This window comes from Ambystoma mexicanum, chromosome 6q (assembly GCF_040938575.1).
Source record: "Ambystoma mexicanum isolate Mex_15411 chromosome 6q, UKY_AmexF1_1, whole genome shotgun sequence".
NCBI classification, from domain to species: Eukaryota; Metazoa; Chordata; class Amphibia; order Caudata; family Ambystomatidae; genus Ambystoma; species Ambystoma mexicanum.
In genome coordinates this window covers 1092826491-1092842383 of record NC_090937.1, presented here as the reverse complement: position 1 = coordinate 1092842383, position 15893 = coordinate 1092826491, and positions in this window count along the sequence as shown.

The window sequence follows — 15893 nt, the reverse complement described above, 5'->3', positions numbered from 1 at the left end:
AGAAGGAGGGTGGCAATCTTGGGGAAGGCTTGACTTGGGGGTACTAGATGGACAGATGAGAGGAGAGGAGGCAGTGATCACTCCAGGAAAGAGGAGTGGTGAGTGGAGTAGAGAGGGGGAGGCCAAAGACATCAAGTGTGTGACCAGCAGAATGAGTGGGGCCAGAGGGGATGAGAGAGAGAGGGAGAGTGAATCACAGAGGTCGTGAAAGAGCGCAGTTTAGGAACAGGGAGAATCAAGATGGATGTTGAGATACCCAAGGAGGAGGAGTTGAGTGATTGAGACCAGAGAGGCCTGCCCACTCAGAGAGAAAAGAGTTAATTTGACATGCGGCCGGTAGAGAGTAGCAACAGTGAGAGAGTGGCTAGGAGAGAGAGAGAGCCTGCAGACAGGAGGTAGCCCATGCTACTGAAATTGCAGACATCTTAAATAATGACAATCTCGATTTACTGGCCATAACTGAGACTTGGCTACATGTCATGATCTCTGCTTCCAAAAGGTCAGGGTTTTCCCAACTCCCTTGGAAGCAGATCCATAACCCAGGTTCCGAGTGCCAACCAGTCCCAATTGGGACCTTTTGGACCCAGTCCTGGCGCCAGTGGCACCAGGCTCATAAATATGCCCAGTCCCAGCGCTGGAAGCGCCGGGCTCATAATGCTTGGGTGGACTTACCTGCAGCAGACCATGCTGCTTACTTGCCTGCCAGTTGAGCCTCTGATCCTCTTCTGTTTGGAACTACTTTTCCTGTTGGGTGGGGCAGGAGCCACTCCCTAGATTCAGAACACTGGAACTCTTCTGGAAAGCAGGAACTCTTTTCTTACCTAGGCGTGGCTGTGGAAGGAGACACCTAAGCACTACAGGAGGCTATTTAAACCACACCCGATGGATGAATCTTGCTTTGCGTTATTCTGCATCCTCTGCAGCAGAACGCTCATCGTGTCTTCTGCATCTGATCCTGGGCCTAAGGAAAAAGGCTTACCATCCTGAATCCAGTCTTCAGCAACACCTATAAAGACAAGAAAGAACAGGTTAGCATTACGGTCTTCAGTGACAGCTCTTCACTTACCTGGTCCATCGGCTGTCACCAACGCCTCGCGCTGCATTCCGGCATCTGAAAGACAAAGGCTTACCTACTCTTCGTGCGCTCCGGAGGTCTTCACACTGCATTCCGGCATCTGAAAGACAAAAGCTTACCAACTCTTCGCACGCTCCGGAGGCCTTCGGCGCTGCATCCCGCATCTGAAAGACAAAACAAGGTGCGTTTAAAGACATTGGGGAACTTTAATACTCACGTGCCATTACTCCTTTCCACATCTAACCCAGTGGGTATTCCGGCACCCTGCAGCCGCTCCGAACTTGTACCTGCAAAATAAAAAGACAGTTAGAGCGCATCGTGAAGCAGGCAACAAGCGCTTACTTACGTGCTTCCAGGCGCTTCTATTCATCACACGGGCTCCATCTTCAACTCACTTCAGCCCGTCATCCGCCATCGCCGGAACCCTGCAAAACAAGAAACATCATTACTAAAGACTTTAAAGACATTAGAATTACTCGAAACTTACCGTTCGTGCAGTAAACGACGGACAGCAGTCCTCTGAAGTCAAGAGGCCTGCTCCCCTTATCCAGTGAAGAAACTGGTTACAGCACCCTGCCCCGAGGCAGATGGAGAGCACAGCGTTCACTTACCTAAGGTGAGAGCGTTAACCTTTGGGGTTCTACAGGAGAAGAGGAAGGGAAGAAGAGAGAGACATTCAATAACCCAGTTCCTTAATCCCATATTTTCTATCTGCAGACATCTTACCCTTCAAGTCAGACATACAGTGCACAGAGGTCCAGCCCAAAGAGCCAGCCGTGTGTTACACATCACCTTTCCAGATACGGTATACGCCCAGTCAAGACCGGCGCCTCTACGGGAATCAGGTGAGCGTTACAGAACGCAAAGCCTACCACAAAACTCCCGTCCAGGCGCTATGGAAACCTCGGATACCGACCAGCTAGCCCAGTTACTTGGGGAACTAAGGGCAGAAGTGCATGCAGCCCGTCAGGAAACAAACGCTCTAAGAAGGGAACTGATTATTTCCAAGGAGCGAACAGATGATCTCGCTAGACAATTGCTACAGTCACAAGCCGGACAGACCCCGTTACCCGCATCTGGGGGAAATCTTCCTTCTACATCCTCTATGAATCCAGTGCAGATCAACCTACCTGGGAATGTACCTCTGGCTCCGCCCGAACGATTTTCTGGTGACCCAAAGAGGTTTGCAGTATTTATCAATCAGTGCCGGTTGCATTTCTTATGCCGGCCAGCAGCCTTTCCAACTGATCAAGCTAAAGTAGCTTTCGTGCTTTCGTACCTTAGTGGCAATGCGGCAGACTGGTTGATCCCTCTAGTAAATCAAGATGATCCGGTCCTCCATGATTTTCAAGCTTTTCAGCTCAGTATGGAAAAACTGCTCGCAAGACATTCACAGGGGCAGGCCTTGGACAATGAGCTTCTTTCGTTGCGACAAGGTAATCAAGACCTTTTGGCTTATATTGCGTCTTTCAACAGACTGATAGTGGAAACTCAATGGCCTGAGGACAAAAGGATTACGCTGTTTTATAGAGGTCTACGTGGAGAGCTCAAAGATGTGTTAGCCCAAGTAGTGAATCCCCCACAAGATTGTTCGGACTATATAGACTTAGTCGTTCAAATAGATCACAGACTGCAGAACAGGAAGGCCGATCGTTCCAAGTTTGATGCTCGAGTATTTTCCAAACCGCCAACTCCTTCCAAAGGAGTAGACCCCGGGGAACCCATGCAAATAGGGGGTCTGAAAGGTCCTCTAACACAAAAGGAGCGGGAAAGGAGAAAACAGTTACAATTATGCCTCTATTGCGGAAACTCAGGGCACTTTCTTCGAGACTCTCCGGTGAAACCTGCCAAGAAGGCAGTAGGAGCTGCAGTTACCAAAGTTACAAACTCTGAGCAGGGAAACGACCTCACCCGACAAGAATAGAGGTCCTCTTGCCGAGCGTGAAAACCAGTTCCGTGACCTCGCATTTCGTGATACCTATGGTCCTCATTAGCCCAGATAATCCGGATCGATTACATGCAATTGAAGCTTACGTCGACAGCGGTGCCATCGGCAATTATGTGGATCATGAAATGGTTTTGAGGATGAATCTAACTCTTTGTCCCAAGGCTGTAAAGGACGTCATTACTACGGTGGATGGTACGGAGATAGCCTACGGGCCAGTAACGCATACCACTCAAGAGGTGACGTTAGTAAGTCAAGATGGACACCATGAGAAGATCGTGTTCGATGTGATCAAGGCCCCTCAGTTTCAGATTATTCTAGGAATACCTTGGTTAGAGAAACACAATCCTCTGATCGATTGGCGAGCAAGAACGGTCCAGTTTCCAGAATGTGTCTCTACTTGTCACCCTCCACCTGGTGTTGCACTGGCAGCAATTTCTTCAGAGACTCCCCAGTTACCTCCCGAATACCTAGAATACCAAGATGTTTTCCGGAAGGATCAGGCTAACTCTCTACCTCCTCATAGGTCTTATGACTGCCAGATAGACCTGATACCTGGATCTACTCCTCCTTGTAGTAGAATTTATGCCCTCACCGAGCCTGAGAACCTTCACCTTCGACAATACCTGGATCAATACCTGGCAAATGGGTTTATTCGTCCTTCCAAGTCCCCTGCTTCTTCAGCTTTGTTCTTCGTTCCAAAAAAGGAAGGAGACCTTAGAACTTGTATAGATTATCGCTCCCTGAACCAGATCACCGTTAAGAATAGATATCCGTTACCTTTGATCCCTGAACTCCTGGACCAAGTCAGAAAAGCATGCATATATACAAAGCTGGATCTTAGAGGAGCTTACCACTTGGTACGAGTAAAAGAGGGCGATGAATGGAAGACGGCCTTCCGCACCAAGTATGGACTATTTAAATATCAGGTCATGCCCTTCGGACTTTGCAATGCCCCGGCCGCCTTTCAATATTTTATGAACGATGTGCTCAGAGAGCTCATAGATGTGTGTGTTGTTGTTTACATTGACGACATCCTCGTTTATTCTTCATCGGAATCTGAACATCGGAAACACGTGAAAATGGTCCTCGAAAGATTGCGTCAACACAAACTTTTCGCTAAGTTGGAAAAATGTGTTTTCAACGTAACTGAAGTTGAATTCTTGGGATTCATATTATCACCTGGCGGAGTGCGTATGGATTCAAAGAAGGTCGATGCAGTTCTCAAATGGCCAGCACCATCCTCCGTAAAAGGTGTGCAAAGCATGTTAGGCTTCGCTAACTTTTACCGCAGGTTTATCCCCGAATTCTCTCGAATAGTCCAGCCCATCACTGCCTTGTTAAAGAAAAACAAACGTTTTGAATGGTCTACCGAGGCGGAACAAGCTTTCCAGGATTTGAAGACTAAATTTATCTCTGCACCAATCTTAAAACACCCTCGCCCCGAACTCCCCTACATCGTGGAAACTGATGCTTCAAGCCTTGCCATGGGGGCAGTTCTATCACAAAAGGACCCGGTAACCAATCAGTTGCATCCCGTGGCATTTTGGTCCCGCAAATTCTCGCCTCCTGAAATCAATTACACGATTACTGACAAGGAACTTCTGGCTATCAAGTCTGCCTTTAAGGCTTGGCGACATTATCTGCTGGGGGCCCGATACACCGTTACTGTGATTACGGATCACCGAAACCTGCAATATTTGAAAACCGCAAAAGCCCAATCCTCTAGACAACTCCGTTGGGCATTATTCTTTGCCGAGTTTGACTTCATAATTACCTATCGACCTCGTACAAAGAACGGTAAAGCTGATGCCCTTTCTCGGATGGGAGTGGAAGAACACTTGATCAACCCTAAACCTGTACCAATCATTCCCGAACAAAAAATTCTGGGTGTAATCGCCACAGAATCCATAGAGGAAGTTAAGGATAAGGCCAGGCAACTTGTAACTCCAGAAGACATACAGAATTGGCATCGCAGGGAAAGGACTTTGCAGTAAAGGACAACTTATTGTATTTCCAAGAACGATTATACCTACCCAGCACAGATTTACAGAAAAAAGTAATGTCTTGTTATCACGATTCTTTAATGGAAGGACATCCCGGTATGGCCAAGACCTCAGAAAAGATCAAGCGCTACTTCTGGTGGCCGTCTTGGAAAAAAGATATCAGAGACTTTATAATGTCCTGTGGAGTATGCGCCCAAAACAAGAGTCAAAAGGAAAAACCAGCAGGCCTCTTACGCCCTATTGACATCCCACCTCGCCCTTGGCATACGCTTTCTATGGACTTCATCACCGATCTACCTCCATGCTCCGGATACAATACGATTCTAGTAATCGTGGACTTATTCTCCAAGATGGCGCATTTCATTCCGCTCAAAGGCTTGCCAACAGCAGCAACTCTGGCCCGAGAATTTCTCGAAAACATCGTCCGACTGCACGGTTTTCCTTCGGTTCTAATTTCGGATCGAGGTAGTCAATTTATTTCTCATTTTTGGCGAAGTTGCTGTCGGTCGGCTCAAATTGATGTGAGACTATCGACCAGTCACCACCCTCAGACCGACGGACCAACCGAGAGGACCAATCAAACTCTGGAACAGTATTTACGCTGCATGCTGCAACAAACTGAAAAAACTTGGAAAGACATCCGTTGGATAGCCGAATATGCCTACAATAACTCTGTCCATTCGGGAACTGTGAAAACCCCGTTTTTTCTTTTGTACGGCAGTCACCCTCGAACCTCGGAGTTGGATCCCCTCCAAGATCTTGAAACACCAGCAGTAGACTATCTGTATTCTATCACCCAAGCCTTTAAGGAAGCTGTTTCTCACCTTCAAAGGGCTAAAGAACAATACAAGAAAGGAGCAGATCAACATCGGAAGAAAGCCCCTCAATATCAAGTAGGGGATCAAGTCTGGTTATCCACCAAATATCTACCTCTAAAAGGGCCACGCACATTCAACCCAAGATACCTTGGTCCCTATTCCATCACTACCATAGTAAACCCAGTAGCGGTCAAGTTGGACTTGCCCCCGCACATGAAGATACATCCGGTCTTCCACGTCTCTCTATTAAAACCCGTGCAACCTCAAACCCGACTAACTAAATCTCCAAAACCTATCCTAGTTGATGGAGAACTCGAGTTTGAAGTCAAAAGCATTCTGGACTCCAAGATCTCCAAATCTGAACTATTTTACCTAATTGACTGGAAAGGCTACGGCCCCCAAGAGAGATCCTGGGAACCTGCTGAATATGTCCACGCTCCTCGCCTAATCAAAAGATTTCACCGAACATTTCCTGACAAGCCAAAACCCCCGGAGAAGCCCGGTTTGGGAGGGGCGTTGAGGGGGGGTACTGTCATGATCTCTGCTTCCAAAAGGTCAGGGTTTTCCCAACTCCCTTGGAAGCAGATCCATAACCCAGGTTCCGAGTGCCAACCAGTCCCAATTGGGACCTTTTGGACCCAGTCCTGGCGCCAGTGGCACCAGGCTCATAAATATGCCCAGTCCCAGCGCTGGAAGCGCCGGGCTCATAATGCTTGGGTGGACCTACCTGCAGCAGACCATGCTGCTTACTTGCCTGCCAGTTGAGCCTCTGATCCTCTTCTGTTTGGAACTACTTTTCCTGTTGGGTGGGGCAGGAGCCACTCCCTAGATTCAGAACACTGGAACTCTTCTGGAAAGCAGGAACTCTTTTCTTACCTAGGCGTGGCTGTGGAAGGAGACACCTAAGCACTACAGGAGGCTATTTAAACCACACCCGATGGATGAATCTTGCTTTGCGTTATTCTGCATCCTCTGCAGCAGAACGCTCATCGTGTCTTCTGCATCTGATCCTGGGCCTAAGGAAAAAGGCTTACCATCCTGAATCCAGTCTTCAGCAACACCTATAAAGACAAGAAAGAACAGGTTAGCATTACGGTCTTCAGTGACAGCTCTTCACTTACCTGGTCCATCGGCTGTCACCAACGCCTCGCGCTGCATTCCGGCATCTGAAAGACAAAGGCTTACCTACTCTTCGTGCGCTCCGGAGGTCTTCACACTGCATTCCGGCATCTGAAAGACAAAAGCTTACCAACTCTTCGCACGCTCCGGAGGCCTTCGGCGCTGTATCCCGCATCTGAAAGACAAAACAAGGTGCGTTTAAAGACATTGGGGAACTTTAATACTCACGTGCCATTACTCCTTTCCACATCTAACCCAGTGGGTATTCCGGCACCCTGCAGCCGCTCCGAACTTGTACCTGCAAAATAAAAAGACAGTTAGAGCGCATCGTGAAGCAGGCAACAAGCGCTTACTTACGTGCTTCCAGGCGCTTCTATTCATCACACGGGCTCCATCTTCAACTCACTTCAGCCCGTCATCCGCCATCGCCGGAACCCTGCAAAACAAGAAACATCATTACTAGAGACTTTAAAGACATTAGAATTACTCGAAACTTACTGTTCGTGCAGTAAACGACGGACAGCAGTCCTCTGAAGTCAAGAGGCCTGCTCCCCTTATCCAGTGAAGAAACTGGTTACAGCACCCTGCCCCGAGGCAGATGGAGAGCACGGCGTTCACTTACCTAAGGTGAGAGCGTTAACCTTTGGGGTTCTACAGGAGAAGAGGAAGGGAAGAAGAGAGAGACATTCAATAACCCAGTTCCTTAATCCCATATTTTCTATCTGCAGACATCTTACCCTTCAAGTCAGACATACAGTGCACAGAGGTCGAGCCCAAAGAGCCAGCCGTGTGTTACACATCACCTTTGCAGATACGGTATACGCCCAGTCAAGACCGGCGCCTCTACGGGAATCAGGTGAGCGTTACACTACATGAGGCCGCAGGACCAACTATCATGTTAGCAGTTCCTGACAACTACCAAATCATTAGAGTGGACCGGCCGAATGCCAGAGGTGGTGGCCTAGCCACCATCTTCAAAACAACCCACCCTATTAGACTTGCCACCTCAGCTCCCTTTACATCCTGTGAAGTACTAACCGCCAAATTGCCCCTCTCCAACAACTGTACTCTAACTATCCATTTTATATATAGACCCCCTGGGCCTCTAGGCACCTTCGAAGACGACCTAACCAGTCTTCGAGCCGACAACAACAAAGATCACTCCCAAACACTACTGCTGGGAGATTTCAGTTTAGGCTTTAATGATACTGACAACAAACATGCTGAATCTATTGCTGCCTTACTAAATGACCACGGTCTTACGAAAAAAGTCCTCTCACCAACACATATCAAAGGAAGGACCCTTGAGTGGGTATCTGTACTAAACTGCAACATCAACATTACCAATATCGTCCCACAATCCTGGATAGATCATCACTTAATACCTTTCTCTGCCGCATTAGACCTCCTCAGCCCCAAGCCTAATAATATGGCACCGCCTCTCCCTACCAGAAGTAAGAAGGACATCACTGCTGAAAATCGTATCCCTCTTCTCCTCCCTGCCATCTCTGGAATGGAAAAAAACAACCCTGACGCATTGGTAAATACCTTTAACAATGCTATGACTAAGGCACTGGACATGATTGCTCCTGTCAAACTCCATAAAGCTAAGCAAGTAGCGCACCTGAATGCCTGGTTCACCCCCCAACTCAAATCCTTAAGATCACAAAAAAGGAAACTCCAGTCCATTTGGCGTCACTCCCCTTCTGAAAATAACAAAAATTTGCGAGAATGTACAAAAAAGAAATAACCAAAGCCAAAAAGAACACCTTCAATGACAGGATTAAGAAAGCTAAATCCAACACTAAAGAATTATTCACCATCCTCTGCGAACTAGAATCCCCAATTCAACCGGTAGACAATGCCCCAAAGGATAAGGTATGGTGTACTAACATACAAAATGCTCTATCGAATAAAATCCTGTCCTTACAATGCAAAATTGCAAAAAAAAAGGCCTCACTACCACTCACTGACCAACAAACTAGTCAACCTTCGCTGACTAGGACAACCACACCCTTTAGATTCAAGACTATCTCCATAATTGAAACAGAAAAAATAATACTCTCCCTCAAACCTTCTAACTGTAAAGGCGACACGTGCCCAGCACAGATAATAAAGAATGCAGCTAGAGACCTCGCCCTGTTTATCTCCAAGTTGATAAACTCCTCATTTAAAACTAATACAGTACCGGCCAATCTTAAAGTATACTGGGTTCTACCATTACTTAAAAAACAAACTCTGGACCCCTCTATCCCTACCAATTACAGACCCATCACCATTTCTACTTAAAAATTTAGATAGCGCTGCTTATATACAAATTCAGGACTATCTAGAAGCCAACCACCTAATTGGCTCACGACAATCGACCTTCCGCCCTCTCCATGGCACTGAAACAGCGCTGTTTGACCATAAGACACAAATTGAAGAACTAAAGGATAATGGAAAAATAGTTTTGCTACTCCTACTGGCCTTGTCAGCAGCGTTCGACTTGGTGGACCATGCAGTGTTATGCAACCACCTCCAATCTGCCGCCAACTTCACCAAAGATGCTATAGCTCGGGTCCAATCCTTCTTAGCTAACCGGACCATGAGAGTGTTCTCTACTTCAGCCTCTGCCGACCCCATTAAAACAACCTGCGGGGTCCCACAAGGTTCCTGCATCTCCCCTACTATGTATATCTTCACCAAGCCTCTGTTTGACAAGTTGGATAGACTGGGTGTCGCCTACACTAATTATGCAGATGACACACAGATCCTCATACCCCTTTCGGGCAACTTCGAGACTGACTCAGCCTTGGTGAACAAAATATACACCCTCATTCAGGCATGGAAGGCATCCCATGGCCTCTGCCTGAATGACGAAAAAACGGAATTACTAATCTTAGGTTCTGAAGCTAATATCCAAACACTCAGCCCAACCTACACATCCTTCAACATTGATAACAACCCTATTAAGGTGATGTCTGTAGTTAAAACTTTAGGATTCTACTTAGACTCCACTCTCACTCTTAAAAAGCAAGTTAATTCCCTTGCCTCATCCACAATGTACACTTGCAAACTCATCAGAGCTTCCAGACCATACCTCTCGAGAGCGAGCTGCACCACACTAGCCAATGCCATTATCATGTCAAGATTAGATTACTGTAATGCCCTGTACTTGGGAGCCAACAAATACATTACAGACAAAATCCAAAGACTGCAGAATAACGCCCTGAGGGCAGCATTGAACATCCCTTACAGAGAGCATATTACCAAATTCAGGAAGGAGGTTAACTGGCTGAAAAGAACGGACAGATTTATCCTCAAAACAGCATCCCTCAACTTCAAAGGCCTGAATAACCTAGCACCCCGATACCTTATGGATAAAATTACCAGGAGAACAGCTACCCACCTTACGAGATCTGCTAACTCATGTATGTTAGAGATTCCTAGGTTCAAACGCTCGACAGCAGGAGGAACCAGTTTCCCTGTTAAAGCAGCACTACGTTGGAACAAATTACCAGTTGACCTCAGACTAGAACAACCCTACCCTATATTCAGACATAAGATACTCAATTGGCTACACACTAACAACACCTAACTGCCGAACTACACTTCTACCTCTCCAGACCCTTTGTTCCCTCAAACTACACTGTAGATTGGTTAACTATACACACATGGTCGTCTGTTCTGGCATATTTGCATGCACCATGGATACACGTTAACGTAGACATGTAAGGTTGTATATACATATCTGTATATGTATGTGTGCATATATGGTTACTCACGATAATGCCTCCTTGAGTTAGCAAGACCATTGCTTCGCATTTAATGTATCTTGTACCTTTATTTTTGCTCCTACTGTAATCACTGCTCTATGTATTGCAACCTTGTACTGTAACTAAGTTTTAAGATTTCTTGTATCTGTTGCCCCGTCTACCTAAGGGCTTGGTGCGCTTTACCAAACAAATAAACAAACAAACAAACAAACAAACAAACAAACAAGGCATTCAAAAGAAGAGTAAGTTTGAGTGGGGATGATAGAGGCAGGAATCCACTCAGGGAAGATCAGGGCTAGAACCACCCCCACCCCTCCAGGCCGGTTGGTTTTGGGGCAGAGAGGATCTTGTAGCTGTCAGGGAGGAGAGTGTCAAAACTCATGACAGAGCTGGCCGTGAACCAAGTCTCTATAAGACGGAGGACATCAAGGTCAAGTTCTTCTAGGAGGTCGCAGATGTCCGAGGAGTGTTTGACAGCAGAGCGAGAGATGGGAGTGGCAAGATGAAAAAGGTTGCCAGCCCTAAAAACCTTCTGGGAGAGGTATAAATCAGGAGTACACCTTGCAGAGGTGTGGAGGGAGCACAAGATGAGTTAGAGGCAGAAGGAAAGGAGGGCAAGGTAGCCAAGGGAGGAGAGTAGGGGACAGCTGGAGATGAGAGGAAGTTGATGAGGCAAGGGAACCATCTATCAGAGAGAGATCAGCCGGAGGGCCTTGCACCATGACAATGCCATGAGGGTAGACATTAATGATGACTCTGGAGGAGTCAAAGAAATCCATGAAGACTTCCCAGCGGGTGCCACCATTAATGGGAGAAGAGAAGACAGGATAAAGCACAGAGATTATATGAGGGGTCCATAGATCAGGTGAAGGAACGAAAAAGAGAATGTCAGTGAGGGTTTGTCTGGCAGAGGCACTGGAGTAGGTATCAGCGATGGGGAGACCTGGGTTGGAAGCCACGATATCCTTTTTGAATTTCATCTTACCAGACTTAGTGAGAAGGGAAGGATAGTTAATAGAGAAGTGGTTAAAGTAGATAGGAGAAACAGATGACGCCATGAGCAAGTAAAAAGAGTATGGCAGCAGGAGAAATATGCAAGAAAAGCGGTAAGGAAAAGTCACTGGGCTAGCAAGTTACAATTGAGGCACAAAAGTAATGCGAAAAACAACCCAAATTTCAATTACAAAACACACTGAGATTTGACTTTCAAAGGCAATAGTAAGGGAACTTGGGTGAAAGAAATGAGGTCTGAGTTAGAGTCAGGTGCTAAAACGTGGGCATTTGAGAGCATACAGGGAGACCAGTTGGAACAAGCAGAGGGAAGAGTGAAGATCAATGAAGGGAAAAAGAAAGGGTAGGCAGAAGAAGGGAAACTAACCCATGGAGAGGGAAGTGCAGGAGAGTCCAAATTCATGGCTGAGTGAACTGGCAGACCAGGGAGGGTCAGGTTGTGGAAGTAGCTTCATGTGGCGTTCTGGTAGCGGACAGGGACCTGACATGGGCCTTAGAAGTGTGCCTTTGTACAGTAGGCCGGCTAAAGCCTGCCGGTCCCTCGTTGGTCCAAAGAGGCAGCGCCCCAGCCAATCACTGTCCACATTGAACAGAGGCAGGAAGCAAACACTGCCTAAGGTGTTGAGGAGGCCCGGGCAGCCATCTTGAAAGCACCACATGATGGCAGTTCTTAAAAGTCCAAAACGATCCAAAACACTGATTAGCTCTGTACCAGGGAGCAGGAGCAAGAAACAGAACTGCCACAAAGCGCGATGATGAAGCACAGTAAAATTAGGCTTCAAATGCCCCAACTTATTTATGTTACAGACTTTTCAAAAAAAAAATGTACAGTAATGTATTTGAGGAGCAGGGGTGGATCACACAGTTGCTTCTACCTCCTCAGGTGGCCAGAAAGCTGTGTTGCACCAATGTGCACTCCAGGGGGAAAACGAGCAGCCAGGTGATGTGAGTTTGCAGGAACTCGCGCTCCGCAAAGTTGAAGAAAAGAAAACACACAAAGTCTGATTCATTCAAAGTGAAATCTATCGCTGTAGAGCTTGTTGGGTAACATTCTGGATCACTTGCAAGCGCCTTATAAGTTAGAGGAGCACAAATTGAGGGAGTTGATTTATATCAGTGAGGCAAATATCAGCACTTGTTCTATAGTGGCTGATAAACACGCTCAATGGAGTTGTGGATTTCCATGTGGATCACACTGCATCATTCTCCTGCTTTTTACATGCAATAGAACCCAGAACCAGCTACATGGATTTCTAGAATTATACACATTGATCATAAATTAAAGTGATGCAGGGTCTCACTTTGATTATATAGTATTCAAGAATCGATGCACAAATGAAAATCGGTAGGTAATTAGCTTACTGATTTTTTTTTTTTTAATGTTATGATTCTAAAATCTTTCTTCAATAGACAGTCTACGGTATTGTTTAGCCAAGAATCATAAGCCTCCGTTGTGAGACCCTTTCTAAGTGATGCAAATAGCCGGTTTCATGTTGTGTTATCTAATTCTTCCAGCAAAGTAAACGTATTCTTCAAGCTTCAACATATTTTCAATGTAGTAACTAGAGTGTAGACTCATAGTATAGCGATGGCTATCATTCACATTCTTACATTTTAACATGACTTTCAACATTTTAGTTATTTATTTGGAGGAACAGGGAAAATCACATGGTAAAAAGATGGACAAAGTTTGATATTAAATGTGAAGAATCACAGGATTCATGTCCATCTTGCTCACAAATTCAACACTTTATGAGGATCATGTAGTCCATTTACTGTCTAGAGACTTGACATTATTTTTAAAAAAAAGTCTAATCAGTGTTTTACAGATACAGCCAGCACTATTTGAAACTTACTCTTTCTTAAAGCACTGCAATCTATTGTTTTCATTTTACTAATGCAAAGTAACACATTGTTTCATAACCTCCAGCAATGAAACAGTTTACAGCACTTTGTTACATGTTGTAAATAAGATGTCAGATGCCTAGGGATCGCTTCTCCCAGAATATACACTGCCCTAAAAGATCTGAAATAAAGTAAGAAATGCAAAAACGTATCTTCAAAAATGTAAATAATTTCACTTAGATATAAATCTTTCTAGGTTTATGTATCCTGACAGTTCATAATATCATTTCAACTACAGGCTGCATAATATGCACAGCAAAATGTAATATTTGTTTAATGGGAATACCAGTGTTCTATAAATGACCTTTCTTGCCCAAAGTAGACCTCTGTGTTCAGAAAACTGTGGGAACTAATGTTAAGTTTAAAGCAAACATCTCTTCAAGCTAATTTGTTTTAGAGGGATCTGTATAAAATACACATCAACATGGAATTGGGATATTTTTAGTCAAAGTCAATAAACAGACACTGTTCTAAAAAGCTTGAACCTAAGCCCCATGTTTATATCCAAATTAGCTTGAAATCATGGAAGTGTTCTTAGATTGTCATCTGCTTGCCTAACATGGTAACTTTATAATTAATTATATGATATGCTATGAAATGATATGATATGATATGATATGATATGGCATTTATAATGCGCCTATACACAAGTGTTTCAAGGTGTGACGAGGCAAGAGCGGGGGAACAGAGGGAAGACAGAGACAACGATCTTACTAGGCCAGGTGACATTGAGATTGTGCAAGCGCAGCAGGAAGGTGGAAGGGGAAAAGTGCAGGTGTAAGGGGGTAGTGCAGTACATGGGAAAGACAGCAAATTAATAGTATAAATAAAGCAATACATAAAAGTGCGGCCAGCTGGTGGCAAGTGCAAGGGTAAGTTCAGACAACAGGTGTCAAGTGCTGGTAGGGGGCTGTAGGGATACAGAAAACAGTCGCCAACTGCAGGGGTGCCAGGGAGGCAGTGCGGGGGTGTAACAGGTGGGTGAGGGGACCTGGGCCCAAGATCAGAGGGTAGCCAGGTGACCAGTGCATATTCAGCAAGGAGCTCAGCAGGGGAGAGGAGGAGAGGAAGCAGAATCAAAGTGGAATGTTTTGAGGTGCTTCCGGAACAGAGATGGTTCTCTTCAAGTTTCAAGGAGGCAGGGAGGCAGTAACAGAGGGAGGCCCCAGCCAAAGAAAGAGATCTACCATCAACTCGTTACTTGGAGAAGTGACTGACCCTGAGGGAGTTGGAGGCGGATGAGCGAAGAGCTCGAGACGGAAGATATTTAGGAAGAGAGAGTTAAAGGTATTGAGGCCCCAACCCCCAGAAGGCCTTGTGGAGAGTGCAAAGAGTTTTGCACTTAATACAGGCAACCACTGGGAGCCAATGCAGAGATTACAGTCCTGGAGAGATACGATCCCTGGGCTTGAGGCCAAGCATAAGTCTTGCAGTCCTGTTCTGGATGAGTTGCAGAGGGCAAAAGAGGCTGTTGCAGTAGTGCAGCCTAGAGAGGACCAGAGCTCTGGAGACAGTGAGCTTCTGGGGAAGGAGAGAAAAGGAAGAATAACTCTGAGGAGGTGCAGCTGGTAGTGTGACTTCTTAGAGATGTCAGAGATGTGAGGAGAGAAGGAGAGTGTGGAGTCGAAGATGACCCCACGGTTTTTAGCCTCACATTTGGAAGCAGGAAGAGGGCCAAGAGAGGCCGGCCAGAGAGTGACAGGAAAGGAGGGAGCAGGTGTGCCAATGAGGAGAATCTCGATCTTACTGGCATTAAGGCAGAGATCATTGGCGGCATACCACTCCTGAATAGCAGACAGACAGTCTGAGATGAGCGAAGGAGAAGAATTGGAGGAAGGTAGCCTGAAAATGAGTTGAGTGTCATCCGCATAGCAATGAAAGTTGGGGCAGAGAGCGACAATGTGGTGGGCAAGAAGTGCTAGGAATTGGTTGAACAGCCAGGGAGAGAGGTTAGACCCCTGGGGAACACCACGGGTAGAGATAGAGATAGAGGAGAGGAAGGACCCAAGTTGGACCTGGGAAGGTCGATCAGAGAGAAAAGAGGTCAGCCACGCCAGGGCCTGATTGATGATATCTAGGTTATCACAGAGACAGTTGAGCAGGATGGCATGGTTGAACGTGTCAAAGGCAGAAAAGAGATCAAGTAAGATGAGGACACAGGGGGAGTTGGAATTGAGATTGGAGAGCAGGTCTTCACAGATCAGTGTCCTTGCTTCTGGCAGCTATAAAGCCAGACTGATGGTCATGGAGACAACC